General features: G+C 40.7%; 2 long non-coding RNA genes across 2 annotated transcripts; one reads left to right on the forward strand and one right to left on the reverse strand.

The window, feature by feature from the left end:
• Positions 1-1,093: 1,093 nt before the first annotated feature.
• On the forward strand, positions 1,094-18,962 carry LOC127930170 (uncharacterized). Its single transcript, XR_008137111.1, has 6 exons — positions 1,094-1,182; positions 11,699-12,205; positions 12,314-12,415; positions 13,033-13,754; positions 18,592-18,704; positions 18,822-18,962. It is a non-coding gene; the product is annotated as an uncharacterized LOC127930170 (long non-coding RNA).
• Positions 18,963-20,570: 1,608 nt separating this feature from the next.
• Positions 20,571-22,801, reverse strand: LOC127930171 (uncharacterized). The gene is made up of 3 exons (XR_008137112.1): positions 22,746-22,801; positions 20,863-20,899; positions 20,571-20,714 (listed from the first exon to the last, which is right to left on the reverse strand). It is a non-coding gene; the product is annotated as an uncharacterized LOC127930171 (long non-coding RNA).
• Between the last annotated feature and the right edge of the window lie 2,565 nt (positions 22,802-25,366).

The following is a 25,366-nucleotide window of genomic DNA, read 5'->3' on the forward strand; positions in this document are numbered from 1 at the left end:
ATGAACAGGGTTTTTAAAGGAAGTGTAACCAAAAGCTTAGATGGTATCCTTTGGAAGTGTAGAGATACTTAGGATGAATTAATACATCACAATCTTACTGGAATGTGGAGTTCACAGGTATTCACAGTAATGCTGTAGAGATGACACAATTAGGAGCAGTTTAAGGGAATAAATGGCCTGCTTCTACTGGTTTTAAAAGGTTTATTAACTACAAACACCACTGTAATAACCTAAGTATAAAACAGGGACGATCTATATTCATAAATTGGGTGGTTCGAGCCCTGATAAAGATTGTCTGACAGCCGTGGTATATCAGTTTAACCCCTGTAATAACCTTCTATAGCACACACCATAGATGAGACCTAGTCTGGTTAACTATAAAACAGGGATGATCTATATTTAGAACGTAGGTCAAATAATAAGGCCTATAAGCAAAACTATATTTTACGATAAAGAATATGGCATGCCATAACTGCTGTCCCTGATCTACATTTCTGACCCAATTGTCATTTAAAATAGAACTGTGAAAAGGCCTACTACTGTACACAGACTGTCTGAATGACCCAGGTGATAGCTGATACATCTTGGTGAATGCAGACAGCTGGTTGAGGTCAAAGAAGCATGAACATAAGAATGAAATACAGTGTTACCCTGACACCTAGTGGCAATAACATTGCCTAGGGCAGAGACAGTATTCATAATTTGTGAAATTGAGATTGAATTTGACTGACCAGGGTTTCAGAAATGTAATTGTTTAAACCATTATTTAAAAAGAGTCAGTATTTCTCTGAGAATAGATAGTAACAATCCTACACTACAGATGCATGCGTTCAACAGTTACTTTTCTAAATGTCTGTGTTGCAGCCAGCAACTGTACATCGTTGGTGTGACAAACTCGCTTGCAGGGTGATGTCAAGGAGAGATGGGCAGTATTTCTGTATTTAAAATACTTCTGAGTATTTTGTAATTTGAATTACACTGGGCTGAACTATACTCCAACGTATTTTGAATTCTCAAAATAAAAAAGACAATTATTGAAAAAAATGATATGGTTATATGCGTCCGTCTTGCAGTGTGGGCAAACAGTCTGTCTCTTCTCTTCCACGGTGGAGGGGAAATAGCAGCACGAAGAAGGTAGTGTTAGGGCTCGGCGTGTGGAGCGAGCTTCGACTGGAGAATATGGTAATTACAGGAATTTGATTGGCTTAGGCCACCCAGTAAAGGGGAAAGCAGTAGCCTTTAACTCCGGGAGAGATGGATCTGTCAAGCATGTGCTACTCATCCAGCCTGACCGTGAAGTCTGCACAGCGTAGGTAGCTAGTAACAGCCTAGTAGGCTAAACGCCTAGCTGTAGTTAGCACTTTTTAAGCCAGAGCACCGCAAAAAAATCCCACATGACCATAGTACAGAGAATAACAGAATGGTCAGCCTAGCCATTGAGGGCGCTTTTAAGCTAAACGAGGGGAGAAGTAATATTACCAAGGGCAGAGATAACAGAATGAGCTATGTGTGCTGGCCGACGGTAGCTTTGTAGCTAGTCCTGGCGTTAGCTAGGTAGTGTTCACCCCTTGGGCTAATAGACTAGCTGTTGCTAGCACCCTGTTAGTGAAGACAAAGCATGTGGCCTAGGCTAACTTAGTCTCAAAAGTATCCTTGTTCTCTAGTGAAAAAGCAGTACAAAGCACGTAGCGCAAGGTGGGCTAGTTGGGTACAGAATATATCTGTATGGCGCTAGTTTAGACCGGAGACTGAGAAGAAGCACACTTCCTTTCGGTAAAACTACTCAACACTGGACGAGAGGCTGTAATCCTGTGCTACGCGGTGACCTGCGAACAGTTAAGCAGGAAAACGGATTCAAGTCATGCTGAGGAGTGCTTAGAGAGCTTCTCCATAACGAAGAAAATTAGAATGTCAGAGGGCTGGACCGTGGCGCCTTATAAATCACATAAAACATTTTTTTAAATCACATGCACCGAATACAACAGGTGTGGACCTTATCGTGAAATGCTTACTTAAAAGCCCTTAACCAACAATGCAGTTAAGAACAATATTTTGGAATCCTACTGACAATGCCCCGATGAATTAAGGCTGTTCTGAGGGCAAAAGGGGGTGCAACTCAATTAGGAAGATGTTCATAATGTTTTGTACACTCCATGTATAAGATGGGCCTAAAATAGTGTATAAGAGATCATACAAAATATTTTGCAGATGATGTAAAAAATATGTGTTGGTCTGATGTGGTTAAAAGGAGCATCCAGACGCTGCACTTCCAATTACTGATAAACATGCAGCTGTTAAGAAACTGACTTTTAGAACTGTTAAGGCTCCATGGATTGATGAGGATTTGAAAACTATGGTTGAAAGAGATGGGGGAAAGGAGTGGCTAATAAGTCTGGATGCACATCTGACTTGCTGACTTCCTGCAAATTGAGAAAGTATGTGACTAAACTCAACAAAAATCAAATTAACTGCATTATGAAGGTAAGATAAATGATATAAAGCCACGTTGATAGTTTTAAACAGAAGTTTTTCACAAAGTCTGATCCAGCTGACTAATGACCATCTCAGTGTTCAGTGTCTGCAGCTTCTCTGCTCAAACTCTCTCTGAGACTTTTATACTGCCTACATATCTTAGGTGAGACAAAGGTGTTGTCTAATCCTGCTAGGGTGGAAAAATATCTACTGTATCTGTAGTGGAGAAACAAGATATCTCACTCGTACTGTATCACAAACACACCTGACACACCCAAATCAAATAGTATTTGTCACATGCGCCTGTCACGCCTGCTCCCGTTCCCCCTTCCTGGTGCTCGAGGGCGCCAGGCTGCCCAGTCATCATACGCACCTGTTCACATCATTACACGCAGCTGCGCTCATTGGACTCATCTGGACTCCCTCACGTTGTTGATTGCCCCTGCATATATGTCTGCTCCTCTGTTGTTCCCTGTAGTAGCATTGTTTGTCATGTTTATGTCCAGACACTGTTCCAGTCTCATTGCAAGTCCGTCTATATTAAATGCTTCACTCCCTGTACCTGCTTCTCATCTCCTGCGTTGAGCCTTACAGAGCTGAATCCAACAGTGAAATTCTTACAAGCCTTTAACCAACAATGTAGTTTTAAGAAAATACCCCCCAAAAAGTAACAAATAAAAGTAACAAATAATTAAAGAGCAGCAGTAAAATAACAATAGGGCAATAGTCTGGGTAGACGTTTGATTAGATGTTCAGGAGTCTTATGGCTTGGGGGTAAAAGCTGTTTAGAAGCCTCTTGGACAAACTTGGCGCTCCGGTACCGCTTTCCGTGTGGCAGCAGAGAGTCTACAGTCTATGACTAGGGTCGCTGGAGTCTTTGCCAATTTTTAGGGCCTTCCTCTGACACCGCCTGGTATAGAGGTCCTGGATGGCAGGAAGCTTGGCCCTAGTGATGTACTAGGCCATACGCACTCTGTAGTGTCTTGCGGTAGGAGGCCGAGCTGTTGCCATACAGTGATGCAACCTGTCAGAAAGCTCTCGATGGTGCAGCTGTAGAACCTTTTGAGGATCTGAGGACCCATGCCAAATCTTTTCATTCTCATGAGGGGTAACAGGTTTTGTCGTGCCCTCTTCACAATTGTCTTGGTGTGCTTGGACCATGTTAGTTTGTTGGTGTTGTGAATGCCAAGGAACTTGAAGCTCTCAATCTGCTCCACTACAGCCCAACCGATTCGAATGGGGGCATCCTCAGTGTCAGTGAAGACACTTGCCAGTTGGTCAGCGCATGCTCGGAGTACACGTCCTGGTAATCCGTCTGGTCCTGCGGTGAATGTTGACCTGTTTAAAGGTCTTACTCACATCGGCTGTGGAGAGCACGATCACACAGTTGTCTGGAACAGCTGATGCTCTCATGCATGTTTCACTGTTACTTGCCTCGAAGCGAGCATAGAAGTTATTTAGCTCATCTGGTAGGCTCATGTCACTGGGCAGCTCTTGGCTGTGCTTCCCTTTATAGTCTGTAATAGTTTGCAAGCCCTGCCACATCCGACGAGCATCGGAGCCGGTGTAGTACGATTCGATCTTAGTCCTCTATTGATGGTTTGTCAGAGGGCATAGCTTCCGGGTTTGAGTCCCGCTCCTTGAAAGCGGCAGCTCTACCCTTTAGCTCAGCGTGGATGTTGCCTGTAATCCATGGCTTCTGTTTGGGGTATGTACGTACTGTCACTGTGGTGACGACGTCATCGATGCACTTATGGATGAAGCCATTGACTGATGTGGTGTACTCCTCAATGCCATCGGAGGAATCCCGGAACATATTCCAGTCTGTGCTAGCAAAACAGTCCAGTAGTTTAGCATCTGCTTCATCTGACCACTTTTTTATTGACAGAGTCACTGGTGCTTCCTGCCTTAATTTTTCTTGTAAGCAGGAATCAGGAGGATAGAATTATGGTCAGATTTGCCAAATGGAGGGTGAGGGAGAACTTTGTACGCGTCTCTGTGTAAAGAGTAAAAGTGGCCTCAAGTTTTTTCCCTATGGTTGCACATTTAACATGCTGATTGAAATGTCAGATATGTCTATGTCCTGGGAAATGTTCTTGTTACTTACAACCTCATGCTAATCGCATTAGCCTACGTACGTAGTGAGGTGTGTACTGGCGGCAGAGAAGTCTGGCGCAGGAGAGCGAAAACTGATTTGCAACGGTGTCGTTTATTACCCATAAACCACCGTCAACAGAACAATACAATAAACGGGTCAAACAAAACCCGGTAAACACCTGCATACCGTGCAGAAGCACTACAAGAAACAATTACCGACCAGGACAATGAGGGGGAACAGAGGGTTAAATACACAACATGGAATTGATGGAATTGGAACCAGGTGTGATGGAAGACAAGACAAAACCAATGGAAAATGAAAAGTGGATCAGCGATGGCTAGAAGGTCGGTGACTTCGACCGCCGAACGCTGCCCGAACAAGGAGAGGGACCAACTTCGGGGGAAATCGTGACAACGTAAACTCAACCGTCCAGCGGGAGACCCACCGATCCTGTAGAGGAAGGCAGATCAGAATCAGAATCATAAACCCCTGAAATGCCAATGCTACCTGGGTAATACTCTGATGCGTACCCGGAGCACCCGGAGTATGTCAGGGGTTTGACAATAAAATATGCACTTCCGTTATACTGATAATTAAAGAGCTATACCAAGGGACCTTTATTTAGAAAATTGCTTATGAATGATTTGAATAAATGTCTTGTGACTGTTGTAATGAATGATACTGATAAATTAATGAAGGTGTTATGACTGTTGTTATGAATTATACTGATAAATTCATGTTGTGACTGTTGTAATGAATGATACTGATAAATTCATGTTGTGACTGTTGTAATGAATGATACTGATAAATTCATGTTGTGACTGTTGTAATGAATGATACTGATAAATTCATGTTATGACTGTTGTAATGAATGATACTGATAAATTCATGTTGTGACTGTTGTAATGAATGATACTGATAAATTCATGTTGTGACTGTTGTTATGAATGATACTGATAAATTCATGTTGTGACTGTTGTTATGAATGATACTGATAAATTCATGTTATGACTGTTGTAATGAATGATACTGATAAATTCATGTTGTGACTGTTGTAATGAATGATACTGATAAATTCATGTTGTGACTGTTGTAATGAATGATACTGATAAATTCATGTTGTGACTGTTGTTATGAATGATACTGATAAATTCATGTTGTGACTGTTGTTATGAATGATACTGATAAATTCATGTTATGACTGTTGTAATGAATGATACTGATAAATTCATGTTGTGACTGTTGTAATGAATGATACTGATACATTCATGTTGTGACTGTTGTAATGAATGATACTGATACATTCATGTTGTGACTGTTGTAATGAATGATACTGATAAATTCATGAAGGTGTTGTGACTGTTGTAATGAATGATACTGATAAATTCATGTTGTGACTGTTGTAATGAATGATACTGATAAATTCATGTTGTGACTGTTGTTATGAATGATACTGATAAATTCATGTTGTGACTGTTGTAATGAATGATACTGATAAATTCATGAAGGTGTTGTGACTGTTGTTATGAATGATACTGATAAATTCATGTTGTGACTGTTGTAATGAATGATACTGATAAATTCATGTTGTGACTGTTGTTATGAATGATACTGATAAATTCATGTTGTGACTGTTGTAATGAATGATACTGATAAATTCATGTTGTGACTGTTGTAATGAATGATACTGATAAATTCATGAAGGTGTTGTGACTGTTGTAATGAATGATACTGATAAATTCATGTTGTGACTGTTGTAATGAATGATACTGATAAATTCATGTTGTGACTGTTGTAATGAATGATACTGATAAATTCATGTTGTGACTGTTGTTATGAATGATACTGATAAATTCATGAAGGTGTTGTGACTGTTGTAATGAATGATACTGATAAATTCATGTTGTGACTGTTGTTATGAATGATACTGATAAATTCATGTTGTGACTGTTGTAATGAATGATACTGATAAATTCATGTTGTGACTGTTGTAATGAATGATACTGATAAATTCATGAAGGTGTTGTGACTGTTGTAATGAATGATACTGATAAATTCATGAAGGTGTTGTGACTGTTGTAATGAATGATACTGATAAATTCATGAAGGTGTTGTGACTGTTGTTATGAATGATACTGATAAATTCATGTTATGACTGTTGTAATGAATGATACTGATAAATTCATGTTGTGACTGTTGTAATGAATGATACTGATAAATTCATGTTGTGACTGTTGTTATGAATGATACTGATAAATTCATGAAGGTGTTACGACTGTTGTTATGAATGATACTGATAAATTCATGTTGTGACTGTTGTAATGAATGATACTGATAAATTCATGTTGTGACTGTTGTTATGAATGATACTGATTTCATGTTGTGACTGTTGTTATGAATGATACTGATAAATTCATGTTGTGACTGTTGTAATGAATGATACTGATAAATTCATGTTGTGACTGTTGTAATGAATGATACTGATAAATTCATGAAGGTGTTGTGACTGTTGTAATGAATGATACTGATAAATTCATGTTGTGACTGTTGTAATGAATGATACTGATACATTCATGAAGGTGTTGTGACTGTTGTTATGAATGATACTGATAAATTCATGTTGTGACTGTTGTAATGAATGATACTGATAAATTCATGAAGGTGTTGTGACTGTTGTAATGAATGATACTGATAAATTCATGTTGTGACTGTTGTAATGAATGATACTGATAAATTCATGAAGGTGTTGTGACTGTTGTAATGAATGATACTGATAAATTCATGTTGTGACTGTTGTTATGAATGATACTGATAAATTCATGAAGGTGTTGTGACTGTTGTAATGAATGATACTGATAAATTCATGTTGTGACTGTTGTAATGAATGATACTGATAAATTCATGTTGTGACTGTTGTTATGAATGATACTGATAAATTCATGAAGGTGTTGTGACTGTTGTAATGAATGATACTGATAAATTCATGTTGTGACTGTTGTAATGAATGATACTGATAAATTCATGTTGTGACTGTTGTTATGAATGATACTGATAAATTCATGTTGTGACTGTTGTAATGAATGATACTGACAAATTCATGAAGGTGTTATGACTGTTGTTATGAATGACACTGCAACACTCATGAACTGTTATGTATACCCTATTATTATGATGTGTTACCTGTGTGTGTGCATGTGTGTGTGCATGTGTGTGTGCATGTGTGTGTCTGTCGTTCACCCGTCCGTCCGTTCTTCTGGACCATATCTGTTCGTGCCAACATTCCACTCCATGCTACAACTTGTCATGACAATCATATTTGTTAGCACAAACAGGTCTGGTACTCGGGCTGATGTGTGCATGTGTGTGTGTCTGTATGTGTGTGTGGGTGTGATGGTGTTTGACTGAATAGGTTACCTGTTCAGAGAGGTATTTGTCCCATGACAAAGAATATAGACTCAGATTCTAGGTTGACATTTGAACTATTCATATTTTACTCATATTAACTCATTTTAACCCAGCTGAGGAGGAGCACTATGCCTGAGACTGCTTTTAGCACATCTTCTATGGAAATGGACCCTTTTAACCCCTAATAAAAAATTACTTTGTTAATGAATGTCATCTAAAACATGTATACTTACCTGGAATGGCCTTCTAAACATGTATACTTACCTGGAATGGCCTTCTAAACATGTATACTTACCTGGAATGGCCTTCTAAAACATATATACTTACCTGGAATGGCCTTCTAAAACATATATACTTACCTGGAATGGCCTTCTAAACATGTATACTTACCTGGAATGGCCTTCTAAACATGTATACTTACCTGGAATGGCCTTCTAAACATGTATACTTACCTGGAATGGCCTTCTAAACATGTATACTTACCTGGAATGGCCTTCTAAACATGTATACTTACCTGGAATGGCCTTCTAAACATGTATACTTACCTGGAATGGCCTTCTAAAACATGTATACTTACCTGGAATGGCCTTCTAAACATGTATACTTACCTGGAATGGCCTTCTAAACATGTATACTTACCTGGAATGGCCTTCTAAACATGTATACTTACCTGGAATGGCCTTCTAGACATGTATACTTACCTGGAATGGCCTTCTAAAACATGTATACTTACCTGGAATGGCCTTCTAAAACATGTATACTTACCTGGAATGGCCTTCTAGACATGTATACTTACCTGGAATGGCCTTCTAAAACATGTATACTTACCTGGAATGGCCTTCTAAACATGTATACTTACCTGGAATGGCCTAAACATGTATACTTACCTGGAATGGCCTTCTAAAACATGTATACTTACCTGGAATGGCCTTCTAAACATGTATACTTACCTGGAATGGCCTTCTAAAACATGTATACTTACCTGGAATGGCCTTCTAAACATGTATACTTACCTGGAATGGCCTTCTAAAACATGTATACTTACCTGGAATGGCCTTCTAAACATGTATACTTACCTGGAATGGCCTTCTAAAACATGTATACTTACCTGGAATGGCCTTCTAAACATGTATACTTACCTGGAATGGCCTTCTAAAACATGTATACTTACCTGGAATGGCCTTCTAAACATGTATACTTACCTGGAATGGCCTTCTAAACATGTATACTTACCTGGAATGGCCTTCTAAAACATGTATACTTACCTGGAATGGCCTTCTAAACATGTATACTTACCTGGAATGGCCTTCTAAACATGTATACTTACCTGGAATGGCCTTCTAAACATGTATACTTACCTGGAATGGCCTTCTAAAACATGTATACTGCTGGGTTGTTGCCCGTAGGAGGGCAACAACCCAGCAGCAGGACCGCTATCTCCGCCTTTGTGCAAGGAGGAGCAGGAGGAGCACTGCCAGAGCCCTGCAAAATTACCTCCAGCAGGCAACAAATGTGCATGTGTCTGCTCAAACGGTCAGAAACAGACTCCATGGGGGTGGTATGAGGGCCCGACGTCCACAGGTGGGGGTTGTGCTTACAGCCCAACACCGTGTAGGACGTTTGGCATTTGCCAGAGAACACCAAGATTTGCAAATTCGCCACTGGCGCCCTGTGCTTTTCACAGATGAAAGCAGGTTCACACTAAGCACATGTGACAGACGTGACAGAGTCTGGAGACGCCATGGAGAACGTTCTGCTGCCTGCAACATCCTCCAGCATGACCGGTTTGGCGGTGGGTCAGTCATGGTGTGGGGTGGCATTTCTTTGGGGAGCCGCACAGCCCTCCATGTGCTCGCCAGAGGTAGCCTGACTGCCATTAGGTACCGAGATGAGATCCTCAGACCCCTTGTGAGACCATATGCTGGTGCGGTTGGCCCTGGGTTCCTCCTAATGCAAGACAATGCTAGACGTCATGTGGCTGGAGTGTGTCAGCAGTTCCTGCAAGAGGAAGGCATTGATGCTAGGGACTGGCCCGCCCGTTCCCCAGACCTGAATCCAATTGAGCACATCTGGGACATCATGTCTCGCTCCATCTGTGCACCACAGACTGTCCAGGAGTTGGCGGATGCTTTAGTCCAGGTCTGGGAGGAGATCCCTCAGGAGACCATCCGCCACCTCATCAGGAGCTTGCCCAGGCGTTGTAGGGAGGTCATACAGGCACATGGAGGCCACACACACTACTGAGTCTCATTTAGACTTGTTTTAAGGACATTACATCAAAGTTGGATCAGCCTGTAGTGTGGTTTTCCACTTTAATTTTGGGTGTGACTCCAAATCCAGGCCTCCATGGATTGATAAATTGGATTTCCATTGATCATTTTTGTGTGATTTTGTTGTCAGCACATTCAACTATGTAAAGAAAAAAGTATTTAATAAGAATATTTCATTCATTCAGATCTAGGATGTGTTATTTTAGTGTTCCCTTTATTTTTTTGAGCAGTGTATATATGTTTTTTTTATTTAATTTTTTAAAAATTGAAATGATATCTCACTCATAACGAGATCAAACTATATCATATTAAATTATTGATATTGGTGCCCAACTCAAGTTTGTCCCCAAAGAATCCTGCTTGTGCTACTGTACACTCCTTAGTTACAACAGACCTAGAAAGTTGTAGCCTACATTCTAATAGATAGCCTACAATAGATATATATTTCTGGAATGTTCATTGAAATTGCTGCAGGGTTTTTATTTGAGCTAATCAGACATATGAGGCAGACACACAGCCTACATCATCATGTGGTTCACATTGGTTGAGAGTTCAGAAGAGGGTGAGTAAAAGAGAGAAACCTGAAGGGGGAGGGTAAGCACCAGCTACTTATATTGTTTTTGCAGAATCTGGGGGGAGGAAAGGGGCAGTTACCAAACAATGGACTTTTTAACACGTCTGAAACGTGAGCAAACTGATTTCCTGTCTTGTATTTTGTATGTACTGGTCCTGGTGAGCCTAATGGTGACAGAAGGGAGAACTGTGACATGCTTTGGACGCAGTTACGAGACCAGGAATGAAAAGGTGTCTGCTGCAGGGCTACCCTGGATCTCTGGGAAATATGCATATGGAATCATATAATCTATGCATTCACACACACAGAGACAAACACGCACGCACACGCGCACACACACACACTCGCGCACACACACACATAAACGTGCACACACACACACCTTGTATGTATCGACAGTCTGAGCAACCAGAGAAGAGACCTTTAAGAGCTGCAGCAGTGTGTCTGGGGCTGCTGAGTGTTCTCCTACTGTCTGGGATCATAGGACTGTACCTCTACTGTGAGTTCATATGTTACTGGCTGGGATCATAGGACTGTACCTCTACCCTGAGTTCATATGTTACTGTCTGGGATCATAGGACTGTACCTCTACTGTGAGTTCATATGTTACTGTCTGGGATCATAGGACTGTACCTCTACTGTGAGTTCATATGTTACTGTCTGGGATCATAGGACTGTACCTCTACTGTGAGTTCATATGTTACTGGCTGGGATCATAGGACTGTACCTCTACCCTGAGTTCATATGTTACTGTCTGGGATCATAGGACTGTACCTCTACTGTGAGTTCATATGTTACTTTCTTACCTTGTTAGAAATGTTGACTATTAATTTCCTGGTCTTGTAATCAGTAACTTTTGGAAATGTTGATCCTTTGCAGACGACTGAGCAACTACTGTGCTGTACATCAGTGGAACGAGGAGGAGAGCCATTGGAAACACCTTCGAGGCAACAGAAAAGTAAATGAATGGTCCAAAATGGAAATGTGAAAGGAAATGGAGGATGAATTTGTTTGTGGCTTTTCCAGATAAACCAGGATGAGAAGGAAGAAAACAAGGTTGACAGCCTCCTGGTTCATTGAAATGACGTGGAAACAACGCTGATACAACCAGTTTGTGTCCAGTGGGTATCACATATAGTAAGCCCCAGACTGACTGGACGACTCTCAAGTTGAGAAGGTGGTTGACCATGGAGATGTCTGAGGACATTGTTTATGCCAATGAAGACGTTAGAGGAAAACAAAGTGTTTCAGGGGACCATTTTTATAATGGAGGAGACAACATCTATGAAGACATTTATGAAACTCCAGACACCATCAAGTTTAATGACTTCACAAACAAGACTGAGGATGTTACCCCAAGGAGCAGACCAGGAGCTAACCTCTCAGGTAATGTCCACACACACACACACACACACACACACACACACACACACACACACACACACACACACACACACACGTACACACACACAACTCTCCTTTATGTGTCCACAGAGTCTGAGCAACCAGAGAAGAGACCTTTAAGAGCTGCAGCAGTGTGTCTGGGGCTGCTGAGTGTTCTCCTACTGTCTGGGATCATAGGACTGTACCTCTACTGTGAGTTCATATGTTACTGTCTGGGATCATAGGACTGTATCTCTACTGTGAGTTCATATGTTACTGGCTGGGATCATAGGACTGTAACTCTACCCTGAGTTCATATGTTACTGTCTGGGATCATAGGACTCTTCCTCTACTGTGAGTTCATATGTTACTGTCTGGGATCATAGGACTGTACCTCTACCCTGAGTTCATATGTTACTGTCTGGGATCATAGGACTGTACCTCTACTGTGAGTTCATATGTTACTGTCTGGGATCATAGGACTGTAACTCTACCCTGAGTTCATATGTTACTGTCTGGGATCATAGGACTGTACCTCTACTGTGAGTTCATATGTTACTGTCTGGGATCATAGGACTGTACCTCTACTGTGAGTTCATATGTTACTGTCTGGGATCATAGGACTGTACCTCTACTGTGAGTTCATATGTTACTTTCTGGGATCATAGGACTGTACCTCTACTGTGAGTTCATATGTTACTGTCTGGGATCATAGGACTGTATCTCTACTGTGAGTTCATATGTTAATTGCTTATAATCTTGTTATATGTTTTGGCTACTAAACACCTGGTGTTTTACTCAGTAACTTTCAAATGTTTTGATTCTTTCAGATGACAGAGTATATAACAACTTGACTGAGGACAGGGACCAGTTACAGACTAGTTACAACAACCTGACTGAGGACAGGGACCAGTTACAGACTAGTTACAACAATCTGACTGAGGAGAGGGACCAGTTACAGACCAGTTACAACAACCTGACTGAGGAGAGGGACCAGTTACAGACCAGTTACAACAATCTGACTGAGGAGAGAGACCAGTTACAGACTAGTTACAACAACCTGACTGAGGAGAGAGACCAGTTACCGAGGGAGAGAGACCTGTTGGTTTGGAGAGCTGGTATTTATTTTTGTTCTGCACTATATATTTAATTACTCATTAATATCTAGTCCAGTGAATCGTGATGTATAACATGTGGCATGTATTGCTATTATTATTGTTAGTATTATTATTATTGTTACTGTTATTATTAGTGGTAGTAGTAGTAGTAGTATTGTAATAATAATAATAATAAGTATTATTATTGGTGCTCTTTTTAAAATTATTATTGCTATTATTATTATTTATGCTAATTGTATTATTGTTATTATTGTTAGTATCATTATTTTTTATTGTGTTGTGAAACAGAGAGAAGCGGTTGTCCTGTTGGGTGGAGGAAGTTTGACTGCAGCTGTTACTTCCTCTCCATCGTGTCTAAAACCTGGGAGGAGAGCAGACAGGACTGTCTGAATAGAGGAGGAGACCTGGTGATCATCCAAAGCAGAGAGGAACAGGTGAGATGCTCTGTTGCAGGTCCATGTTGTTTGGTTCAGTGTCTGAATGTTGTTAGTACATTGATTATACTCCAGAAAGATTTATAAAAATCACATTTTCTAATATAATTAAATATGTTAGTAGTTGGATGTATTGTACCTGTTGCTGATATGGTTGTTGGTAAAATGGGTGCATCAGTAGGCTCTATCTCAAATCATTCGGTCAAAACACAAAAAATGTGTTTCCAAACACCAGCAAGAAAGTTATAATACCAGATCTATATTAGGTCATATCTACATCTAGCTGTTGTTAGCTAGTTAGCGAGCTACAGGAGGAATTAGAATGATTAAGCTTTCTTTGCAGCACATCACAAAATACATTATCTTTCACATACACTTTAAAAGCAATGACGTTTTCATCTTAAAACACATTGTATAACTCATTCTAACTAGCTAACGTTACTAGCTATACATGTTGTTGGTTTGTCATCAACATATAATCTCGGTTCTAATGTGTTGTTGTTTTAGTAAATTACAATCTTCTTCCTATTTATGATTCGCTGACACAAGAGCTCTCAATACCTTTTCATTGGATCTGCAAACTGTCCACTTGTGTCAGCGAATCATATAGCTATAATTTCATAGACATTTTGGAGATCCAATAAAAATGTATTGAGATTGAATGAAATCTGAAGTAGGGTTGGACATACTAACACAACAACACATTAGAAGTGAGAACTGTGATATTCTCACGGTTAGCCTGTTCCCAGACATTACTAACATCTGGATGTGGGAACTCCTCTCAGGCCTGCTAAGTTAGGTTAGCTCACGGCAAACCAAAATAAAAATACAGTGCATTCAGTAAGTATTCAGACCCTTTAACTTTTCCCACATTTTGTTTGTACAGCTTTATTCTAAGATATGTATATATAGTTTTTTAAATTTCCCTCATAAATTTAGATACAAGTTTTTTTTGTAAATGTATAAAAGACTAAAGTGAAATATCACATTTACATAAGTATTCAGACCCTTTACTTAGTACTTTGTTGAAGCACCTTTGGTAGCCTTAAGTCTTCTTGGATATGACACGACAAGCTCGGCACACTCTCATTCTTCTCTGCAGATCTTCTCAAGCTCTGTCAGGTTGGATGGGGAGTGTCGCTGGACAGCTTTTTTCAGGTTTCACCAGAGATTGGGTTGGGTTCAAGATTCGACTGGGTTCAAGTCCGGGCTCTGGCTTGGCCACTCAAGGACATTCAGAACTTGTCCCGACAAGCCACTCCTGCATTGTCTTGGCTGTATGCTTAGGGTCGTTGTCCTATTGGAAGGTGAACCTAAGCCCCAGTCAGAGGTCCTGAGCACTCTGGAGCAGGTTTTCATCAAGGATCAATGTACTTTGCTCTGTTCATCTTTCCGTGATCCTGACTAGTCTCCCATTCCCTGCCACTGAAAAACATCCCCACAGCATGATGCTGCCACCACCATGCTTCACCTTAGGGATGACGCTTGGCATTCAAGCCAAAGAGTTCAATCTTGGTTTCATCAGACCAAGGAATCGTTTTTCTCATAGTCTGAGAGTCCTTTAGGTGCCTTTGGCAAACTCCAATTATGCTGTCATGTGCCTTTTACTGAGGAGTGGCTACCGTCTGGCCACTCTACCATAAAGGCCTAATTGGTCGAGGACTGCAGAGATGGTTTGCCTCCTGGAAGGTACTCTCATTTCCACAGAGGAACTATGAAGCTCTGTCAGAGTCACCATCGGGTTCTTGGTCACCTCCCTAATCAAGGCCCTTCTTCCCTGATTGCTGAGTTTGGCCGGCTGCCAGCTCTAAAAAGAGTCTTGGTGGTTCCAAACTTCTTCCATTTAAGAATGATGAAGGCCACCGTGTTCTTGGGGACCTTCAATGCTGCAGACATTATTTGGTACCCTTCCCCAGATCTGTGCCTCGACACAATCCTGTCTCGGAGCTCTATGGACAATTCCTTTGACCGCATATCTTTGGTTTTGCTCTGACATTCACTGTCAACTGTTGGATCTGATATAGACAGGTGTTTCCCCTTCCAAATCATGTCCAATCAATTGAATTTACACATGTGGACTCCAATCAATTTGTAAAAATATCTCAAGGATGATCAATGGAAACAGGATGCACCTGAGCTCAATTTCTAGTCTCATAGAAAGGGTCTGAATAGTTATGTAAATAAGGTATGTTTTTTTTTCATTTTTAATACATTTGCAAAAATGGCTGAAAACCTATTTTTGCTTTTACATGATGTGGTATTGTGTGCCTATTGATGAGGGGGAAAAGTAATTTAACCTCTCTAGGGGGTGTGGGACGCTACCTTCCCACCTGGCCAACATCCAGTGAAATTGCAGAGCGCCAAATTCAAAAACAGAAATACTCATTATAAAAAAATCATTAAACATACAAGTGTTATACATCAGTTTAAAGATGAACTTGTTAATCCAACCACAGTGTCACATTTCAAAAATACTTTACTGCGAAAGCAAACCATGCGATTATCTGAGAACAATGCCCAGCAGACAAATCATTAAAAATAGTAACCAGGAGTTACAAAAGTCAGAAATAGTGATAAAATTAAATCACTTACCTTTGATGATCTTCATATGGTTACACTCACAAGACTCCCAGTTACCCAATAAATGTTTGTTTTGTTCGATAAAGTCCCTCTTTATATCCAAAAACCTCATTTTTGTTAGCGTGTTTTGTTCAGTAATCCACTGTCTCAAACATCCAGTGAAATTGCAGAGCGTGAAACTCAACAAAACAGAAATTCTCATAATAAACATACATAAAAGATACAAGTTTTATGCATCAGCTTAAAGACAAACTTCTTGTTATTCCAATCACTGTGTCAGATTTCAAAAAGGCTTTACGGAGAAAGCAAACCATGCGATTATCTGAGAACAGCGCCCAGCAGACAAATCATTACAAACAGTAACCAGCCAAGTAGAGGAGTAACAAAAGTCAGAAACAGCGATAAAATTAATCACATACCTTTGATGATCTTCGATGGTTGCACTCCCAAGACTCCATGTTACATAATACATGTTTGTTTAGTTCGATAAAGACCCTCTTTATATTCAAAAACCCACGTTTTGTTGGTGCGTTTTGTTCAGTAATCCATTGGAACAAAGCGCGGTCACAACAGACAGACGAAAAATCTAAAAAATACCATAAAAGTTTGTAGAAACATGTCAAACGATGTTTATAATCAATCCTCAGGTGACATAAATAAATCGATCATATTTCAACCGGACAATAGCTCCGTCAATAGAAAAGGAAAAACAAGAAAGGCACGCTCCCAGTCACGTGCAGGACTCATGTCTGGAAATTTCCACTGTCCTCATTGAAAGTGGTGTTTCCTTCGCTCTTCCGTCTGTTCTTCAACTCCTGGCTGAAACCTACATCACAGCCACTGACAAAGCACATTAGTGATGGGCATTCTGAGCCTTTTCAGTGAGCCGGTTCATTTGGCTCCCAAAAGGCTCTTTGTTCCAAAACCTTAAAAATCTACCTACAACCATGAAAAAATTGCAAATCTAAAATGAAGCCCAAAAGCTTGGCCATTATGTGAGATCGTGGAATGTGTGTTGAAATGGCTGAAAAGGCTGAATGCTTGCTCACCATGGTAACCTATGCACGCATTGCGCCTTTTGCTTTTCAACGATACTCACATTTTTAATTGCACCTCGTCTTACGTTGGTTGAGCTCCCTCCATTTCATTCCATAATTATTTACAGACAATGTAGTAAACTATAGCCTAATCATATTGAAGTTAATTTCCTTGGAAAGAGAACTGCCACGTGATTCTCCTCCCATGAATAGGCAGCCTACTCTATTTCATTGAGACCACACATACAGTGAGCTCCAAAAGAACAGCAACAGTGACACATTTGTTGTTTTGGCTTTGTACTCCAGCACCTTGGATTTGACATGAGACCGTTGAAATTACAGCACTTTTTGTACATAGACCCCCCATTTTAGGCAACCAAAAGTATTGGGACAAATTCACATGTGTATTAAAGTACTAGAGACGTACATTTTTGGTCCCATATTCTTAGCCATCAGTGATTAAATCAAGCTTGTGACTCTACAAACACCTGTTGGATGCATTTGCTGTTTGTTTTGGTTGTGTTTCAGATTATTTTGTGCCAATTGAAATGAATGGTAAAACATGGTAAAATGGTAAATAATGTATTGTGTCATTTTGGAGACACTTTGTAAATAAGAATAGAATATGTTTCTAAACACATCTACATTAATGTGGATGCTACCAGGATTACGGAGAGTCCTGAATGAATCGTGAATAATGATGAATGAGCAAGTTACAAAGGCATAAATATCACTCAGGACTATCCGTAATCATGTAATCACGTTATTAGACATCATTCAATTTCATTTAGTAATGTGACAGAGAGGTTGGTTAATTATATAACGCCTCTATAATACCCTTTATAACTGGTCATCTATAACACACTTTACACTATTTAAAATGACTTACGACAGTTTATGACACATTTTAAAATGTATGAAGGCTTAACGAATGCATGAATAAGGACACCTACAGTGAAGTGTTTTGACTCAGTTGCTACCCGTTTTGGGGTTTCAAAACATTTTCTTTAAAACCTATATGATCTGTGCAGTTCTACACAATATTCAGTTGAAGCTACACCACCAGAGAGCTAATCTAAGGTTGATTTATATGGTTTAGCCAGTTTAAAGTTGCTGTAAGGTATCACATTATTGATGGGGTTTTATACTGTACATATAATGTTAAATAAACCTGAATCTGAACCGTTCATTTAGGAAATGCTCTTTTACCATTTAAACAGGACTACATAAAGACGTTTAACCTCTACCAGGTGATGTCCTGGATTGGTCTGACTGATGAAGATAGTGAGGGTCTCTGGACGTGGGTGGACAACACACAGCTAACTACAGCAGAGTGAGAGATGTGTCCATTTGGTCCTGAATTCAATCACGGCAGACAATAGATTTTCAGATTTTTAAACACTTCTGTAGAGTGGGCAAACTTGTTTTGTGTCTTGTCTTGCCTTTGTAGGTACTGGCATCCTGATGAACCGAATGGTGGAAGAGAGGAGAACTGTGGAATGATTCAGATGAATTATGATGCCTGGAATGACACCTCGTGCTCTGCAGCGCTCCCCTGGATATGTGAGAAATATGCATATTGTTAGGTTCTAAAAGAACCTAGTAAAAGTCACGACGATTAGTTCAACTTTAACCAAGTTTATTCACCCATTGGGTCATACAATTGACATGGTTCCATCAATGGTAGTATATATACACCCCAATTTGGCTGACGTCCTCCTCTCTTAACATAACTTCCTGCCTAGCAAAAAATATGTAAAGTGATAGGAGCAATAAACTATTACTTCTCCTTTAACATGACCTTCACTAATCCACAGCTCACCACCATTACCAGTCACTGCAGTCATGTAATGTCCTCTACTCAGGACCTCCCAAATACCCCTGGCTCCTATCCAACCTTCATTGACCCAACCATATACATTCCTCCTACAGATACCCCTTAACTTCTGGTGTAGAAACCAGATTATGGCACTCCTCATGTCTCTAGCATAACTGATGATTAACAATATTTAAAGTTTAGAAATCCGAACCCATCAATATGCTTAAGAGACGCAGCTCATATAATCTATGCGTGCAAACACGGCCTACCTGAGTGATCTAGGTGAACTCATCAACTTCACCATGTTTTTTACCCAGTCTGTAAATGACAGTCGTCTCTATGAGCTCATTCACAACGATCATGTCACTCTCTGTATCAAACCTGCTGTCTCCCTTCCACCACATCCTGAACAGTGAAGTCATCATTAGTCTGAGCTGACCAAGGACTGTATACACGCTGACACTTTATGTCTGAGCTGACCAAGGACTGTATACACGCTGACACTTTATGTCTGAGCTGACCAAGGACTGTATACACGCTGACACTTTATGTCTGAGCTGACCAAGGACTGTATACACGCTGACACTTTATGTCTGAGCTGACCAAGGACTGTATACACGCTGACACTTTATTTATACACTGCCATTGAGAAACGTTTGTCGACATTGTTAAGCCATAGAGTAGTTTGTTGTTTTATGCTTTTATTTTGCGTTGTCAGTTTATTTTTTGATTGCTGTTGAGACAAATTTTATCACATGTGATTATGTATTTCTTGACCTGCCTTATGATATACTTTAATACTGTATGCTGTTTTTTAGTCTTGTGCAAATAAAAGGAAATACATAACTTCAGATAATTGCTCTGTTCCATTATATCCACACTATATTAGAGATACATGCCAGAGTCTGGTGAAGTGGTCCAAACTCCTGACTCTAGACCACACATGCCCCCAGAGTGTGTCTACATCCTTTCTGACCCTCTCTATCTCCCAAACTTTATCTTCATCCGTTCTGTTATAAAAAAGTATACAAGACATTTCCCACTGACTGTGAGAAACTCAGATAGCAGTTCTCTCCAGTCCTGTGTAGAGTAGATCAGATAGCAGTTCTCTCCAGTCCTGTGTAGAGTAGATCAGATAGCAGTTCTCTCCAGTCCTGTGTAGAGTAGATCAGATAGCAGTTCTCTCCAGTCCTGTGTAGAGTAGATCAGATAGCAGTTCTCTCCAGTCCTGTGTAGAGTAGATCAGATAGCAGTTCTCTCCAGTCCTGTGTAGAGTAGATCAGATAGCAGTTCTCTCCAGTCCTGTGTAGAGTAGATCAGATAGCAGTTCTCTCTAGTCCTGTGTAGAGTAGATCAGATAGCAGTTCTCTCCAGTCCCGTGTAGAGTAGATCAGATAGCAGTTCTCTCCAGTCCTGTGTAGAGTAGATCAGATAGCAGTTCTCTCCAGTCCTGTGTAGAGTAGATCAGATAGCAGTTCTCTCCAGTCCTGTGTAGAGTAGATCAGATAGCAGTTCTCTCCAGTCCTGTGTAGAGTAGACCAGATAGCAGTTCTCTCCAGTCCTGTGTAGAGTAGACCAGATAGCAGTTCTCTCCAGTCCTGTGTAGAGTAGACCAGATAGCAGTTCTCTCCAGTCCTGTGTAGAGTAGACCAGATAGCAGTTCTCTCCAGACCTGTGTAGAGTAGATCAGATAATGGTTCTCTCCAGTCCTGTGTAGAGTAGATCAGATAGCAGTTCTCTCCAGACCTGTGTAGAGTAGATCAGATAGCAGTTCTCTCAAGTCCCGTGTAGAGTAGATCAGATAATGGTTCTCTCCAGTCCTGTATAGAGTAGATCAGATAGCAGTTCTCTCCAGTCCTGTGTAGAGTAGATCAGATAGCAGTTCTCTCCAGTCCTGTGTAGAGTAGATCAGATAATGGTTCTCTCCAGTCCTGTGTAGAGTAGATCAGATAATGGTTCTCTCCAGTCCTGTGTAGAGTAGATCAGATAGCAGTTCTCTCCAGTCCTGTGTAGAGTAGATCAGATAGCAGTTCTCTCCAGTCCTGTGTAGAGTAGATCAGATAGCAGTTCTCTCCAGTCCTGTGTAGAGTAGATCAGATAGCAGTTCTCTCCAGTCCTGTGTAGAGTAGATCAGATAGCAGTTCTCTCCAGTCCTGTGTAGAGTAGATCAGATAGCAGTTCTCTCCAGTCCTGTGTAGAGTAGATCAGATAGCAGTTCTCTCCAGTCCTGTGTAGAGTAGATCAGATAGCAGTTCTCTCCAGTCCTGTGTAGAGTAGATCAGATAGCAGTTCTCTCCAGTCCTGTGTAGAGTAGATCAGATAGCAGTTCTCTCCAGTCCTGTGTAGAGTAGATCAGATAGCAGTTCTCTCCAGTCCTGTGTAGAGTAGATCAGATAGCAGTTCTCTCCAGTCCTGTGTAGAGTAGATCAGATAGCAGTTCTCTCCAGTCCTGTGTAGAGTAGATCAGATAATGGTTCTCTCCAGACCTGTATAGAGTAGATCAGATAGAAGTTCTCTCTAGTCCTGATAGACTGATAGACTGGACTGAAACAAGGTGACGATTAATATTGACTACTATTGATGTAAAATATTACTAGCTCTTTAAGAGTTTATTCGGAAGATAACTGCTCTATAAATATTATTGTGGTGCCCCGACTTTCTAGTTAATTACATTTACATGATTAGCTCAATCAGGTAATATTAATTACAGAGAAGGGATTTGATAGAATAGTCATATCACTTCATCCGGCATAGCCAAAGACACGACAGTACAAACAAACACACACGCACACAGCATGTTGACATGCACAACAGACAGACACACACAGGTGCTCTCAGGTAAACATACACGTATATAAGAACACACTCTGAGCAGAAAAACAAGGCATGACAAACACCCTAACAGTAAACGTACTGCACAGCCATTTACACGGAATGTGCCATTAACATAGAAGCTGTGATCAGGTGTTCCTCCTGTTCCCAGAACTACATTGAGGGGCTGTCCCTTACTACAACACAATGGAAAACACCACTCCTCACTTCCTATATACTGGTGATTAGTGGAAGTGTTCTGTTCTCTGAAAACCCTTGAGAGTACAGACAGATATTCAATAAAACACAGAGATAGGAGCATTAAGATGGGAGGAGAAGGAAGAGAAGGAGGAAGAGGAGGCATTCTTTTAGCACACACTCGCCAGGTATGAGTGAGGCAGACCGGGGTTCAAATAGTATTTTAAATCTTTCAAATAATTTTAGTGTTTGCTTAGGCAAGCCTGTAGTGACATTTAACTTTTTTATTATATTCGTTCCATTGCTCCAGGCAATCTCAATCAAGCCCAGATAAAGTATTTGAACTCAGTCTGGAGTGAGGAAAGACACGTGGACACAGTGGCGTCCTATAGAAAGTCTACAGGTGTTTCACAGTCAGAGTGACTGTAATTCCCTGACCCTTTTTGTAAATGAGGATAAAAAGAAAGTGACTCAAAATAATCAAACAAGTAGGCTATACACAGAGTAGGGTAATGTACACACACTCACATGCGAACACACACACACCTATATTAGATGTACTAGACCTGCTTGTCATGTCTTACTGGAATACTTAGCTCTTTGTGAGTCATTCATATCTGATGTGGTGTTTCCCTGGGAAACTGTGTAGATGGCTCCCAACAGAGAAAACCGAATTGCTAAGACACAATTCCTGGAACAACTCGCCATTTCCTCAAATCTTCACAAAATTTAAAAAAAAAAACACATCCAAAAGGTATAAAAATCTAACTTCTGGGTCCCAATTCAAACTTTGCCCTCAGACAACACACACAAGCTGTTAAAAACACAGACTACATGAATGTTTGTTACACACTGGAGGGATTCATTCAAGACACTGCTACCAAAATGTTTAGAATAGGTTCTCAGAGAAATAATTTGGAACTTTGTAAAATCACAGCACTAACTATCCAGATAACCCTTTCAGGAACACCCCGGTGAGACATTCAAAACACTACTGTAGTAAATACCTCCTACATTAGTGGAGAAGGTAATATTACTGTATAGGCTGTTTGATCAAAAACCTGACCTTTGAAATGTCACACTGACAGAACATGTAAGGAAGAGTCCATGCACAGTACAATACCCCATTTACAAAAGCTGTCAGGGTTTTCCTGTGGTGAAGTAGAGGTGGACCAAAACGCAGCGTGGTTATATTGATTCATGTTTAATAAAAACAGATAAACATGAACACTACAAAACAATAAACGTGGAAAACCAAAAACAGCCCTATCTGGTGCAAAACACAGAGACAGGAACAATCACCCACAAACACACAGTGAAACCCAGGCTACCTAAGTATGATTCTCAATCAGAGACAACTAATGACACCTGCCTCTGATTGAGAACCATACTAGGCCGAAACATAGAAATACCCCAAAACATAGAAAAACAAACATAGACTGCCCACCCAACTCACACCCTGACCATACTAAATAAATACAAAACAAAGGAAATGAAGGTCAGAACGTGACAAAAGCTTTATTTCCAAACGCAGCAAATGTACAGGTTACTCAGTATCAGCGTTCTCATCACCTCTTCTCAGGTCTGGAGTCAGGCCATAATGTCTCATCAACATCACACATTATGTTTGCTCTTGCCAGGCAGCATGGGAAAAATGCCCTTGTGTGCCTTAGAAAACACCAGAGACTCCACAGACACATCCCCACAGGCGTCCACCATTGCCCCCAGGAGGTTTTGCTGTGTGTAAGGGTTGTCATATTTGATCCTTCGATGTCGGCTCTTCCTATCATTGTGAAGCAGAATTCACCAAGCGTTGGATTGTTCACCCACTAATAGGGAACGTGAGCTGGGATTAGACCGTCGTGAGACAGGTTAGTTTTACCCGCCATGCTGAGAAATTCATCAGAAATTGGGAATATGCTGGCAAAAAAAAAGAACGCTGAACCTGGGGTGGTCATTGAACCAGGCGTAAACCAGAGCAGCCTGATGGAAACTCACATTATCCCAAATGACAACATATTGGGCTTGCTCTGGTTGCCCTGCTCCCCCTCCTGTTGAAGAATGTTATTGTGCAGCTGATCTAGACGTTGAAGGAGTTGTGCCATGTTGTATGGACCCACTTTGACATTGCTGATGGCTGCACATAGGGTGACGTTGCCTCCCCTCTGACCAGGAACTTGTATGATGGCACGGTGACCAATGACGTTGAGCCCCTTTTCGCGCCTTTTTGTTAGGTTGAACCCTGCATCATCGATGAATATGTACTCCTAAGGGTCAGCCATGGCATCCAGCCCCATGATTCTCTACAGAAGTCCAAAAACATGCATTTTACTGTACTACAAATACAGCACTGTAGTGTACTATTGTACTGGAATTAAAGATTGTGTACTGCAGTTACTGTAACACATTACTATACAGTACTGTATTGATATGCTGGAGAGATGGGCCATACTCTACATGCTGTTCAAATTCTGTACAGTATAGCAATTACCTGCACATATTGGAATCATTGCTCCTTAACTCTGTTTGAATTTGAACACAGTACAGCTGCTTTGTCCTTATGTGATTCTACTGAACGATCCGGTCATGCGGCTGCTGTCAATTCCTTGGAAGACTACCTGGTCTTCAACTATTTGGGTTTGAATTTCCCTCAAACTGGTGACATTACTAGCAATCACCATATTCACCAGGGCAATCTCCTGCTCAGCTGTGAGAAGTCTCCACCTACCTCCAATAGATGGCCACCTCGCAGTTCTTCAAAAATGAAACCTGACCATTACTGATCTATGGTCATCCATTACTGTGGTAAAAACTACACTGAGAACAAAGTGGAGATTCAGTCTATATGCACTACAACATTACATGTATCACAGTAACAACAAGGGAAATGACCTGTTTTCCCTTCTGAAAGTACAGACATTGGATGCAACCATGTAATAGCTTAGGTTGAGTTGCACTAGCTGTCCAGCTTCTCTCATGGTCCTCCCATCTATGAGCACATGATGAACTAGGGGGTCACGGATGAACTAGGGGGTCTAAGATTACTTGTTGTTGTTGTTGTTGTTGTTGTCATTGTCGTCCTCTTTCTCCATGTTGTCTTGCAACTTCGGCCTGTGTTGTCTGTATGTCCGTTGCCAGTTTGTCTTGTTTGTCAAGTCAACCAGCGG

The sequence above is a fragment of the Oncorhynchus keta genome, chromosome 5 (genome assembly GCF_023373465.1).
Source record: "Oncorhynchus keta strain PuntledgeMale-10-30-2019 chromosome 5, Oket_V2, whole genome shotgun sequence".
In the NCBI taxonomy this organism is placed as follows: domain Eukaryota; kingdom Metazoa; phylum Chordata; class Actinopteri; order Salmoniformes; family Salmonidae; genus Oncorhynchus; species Oncorhynchus keta.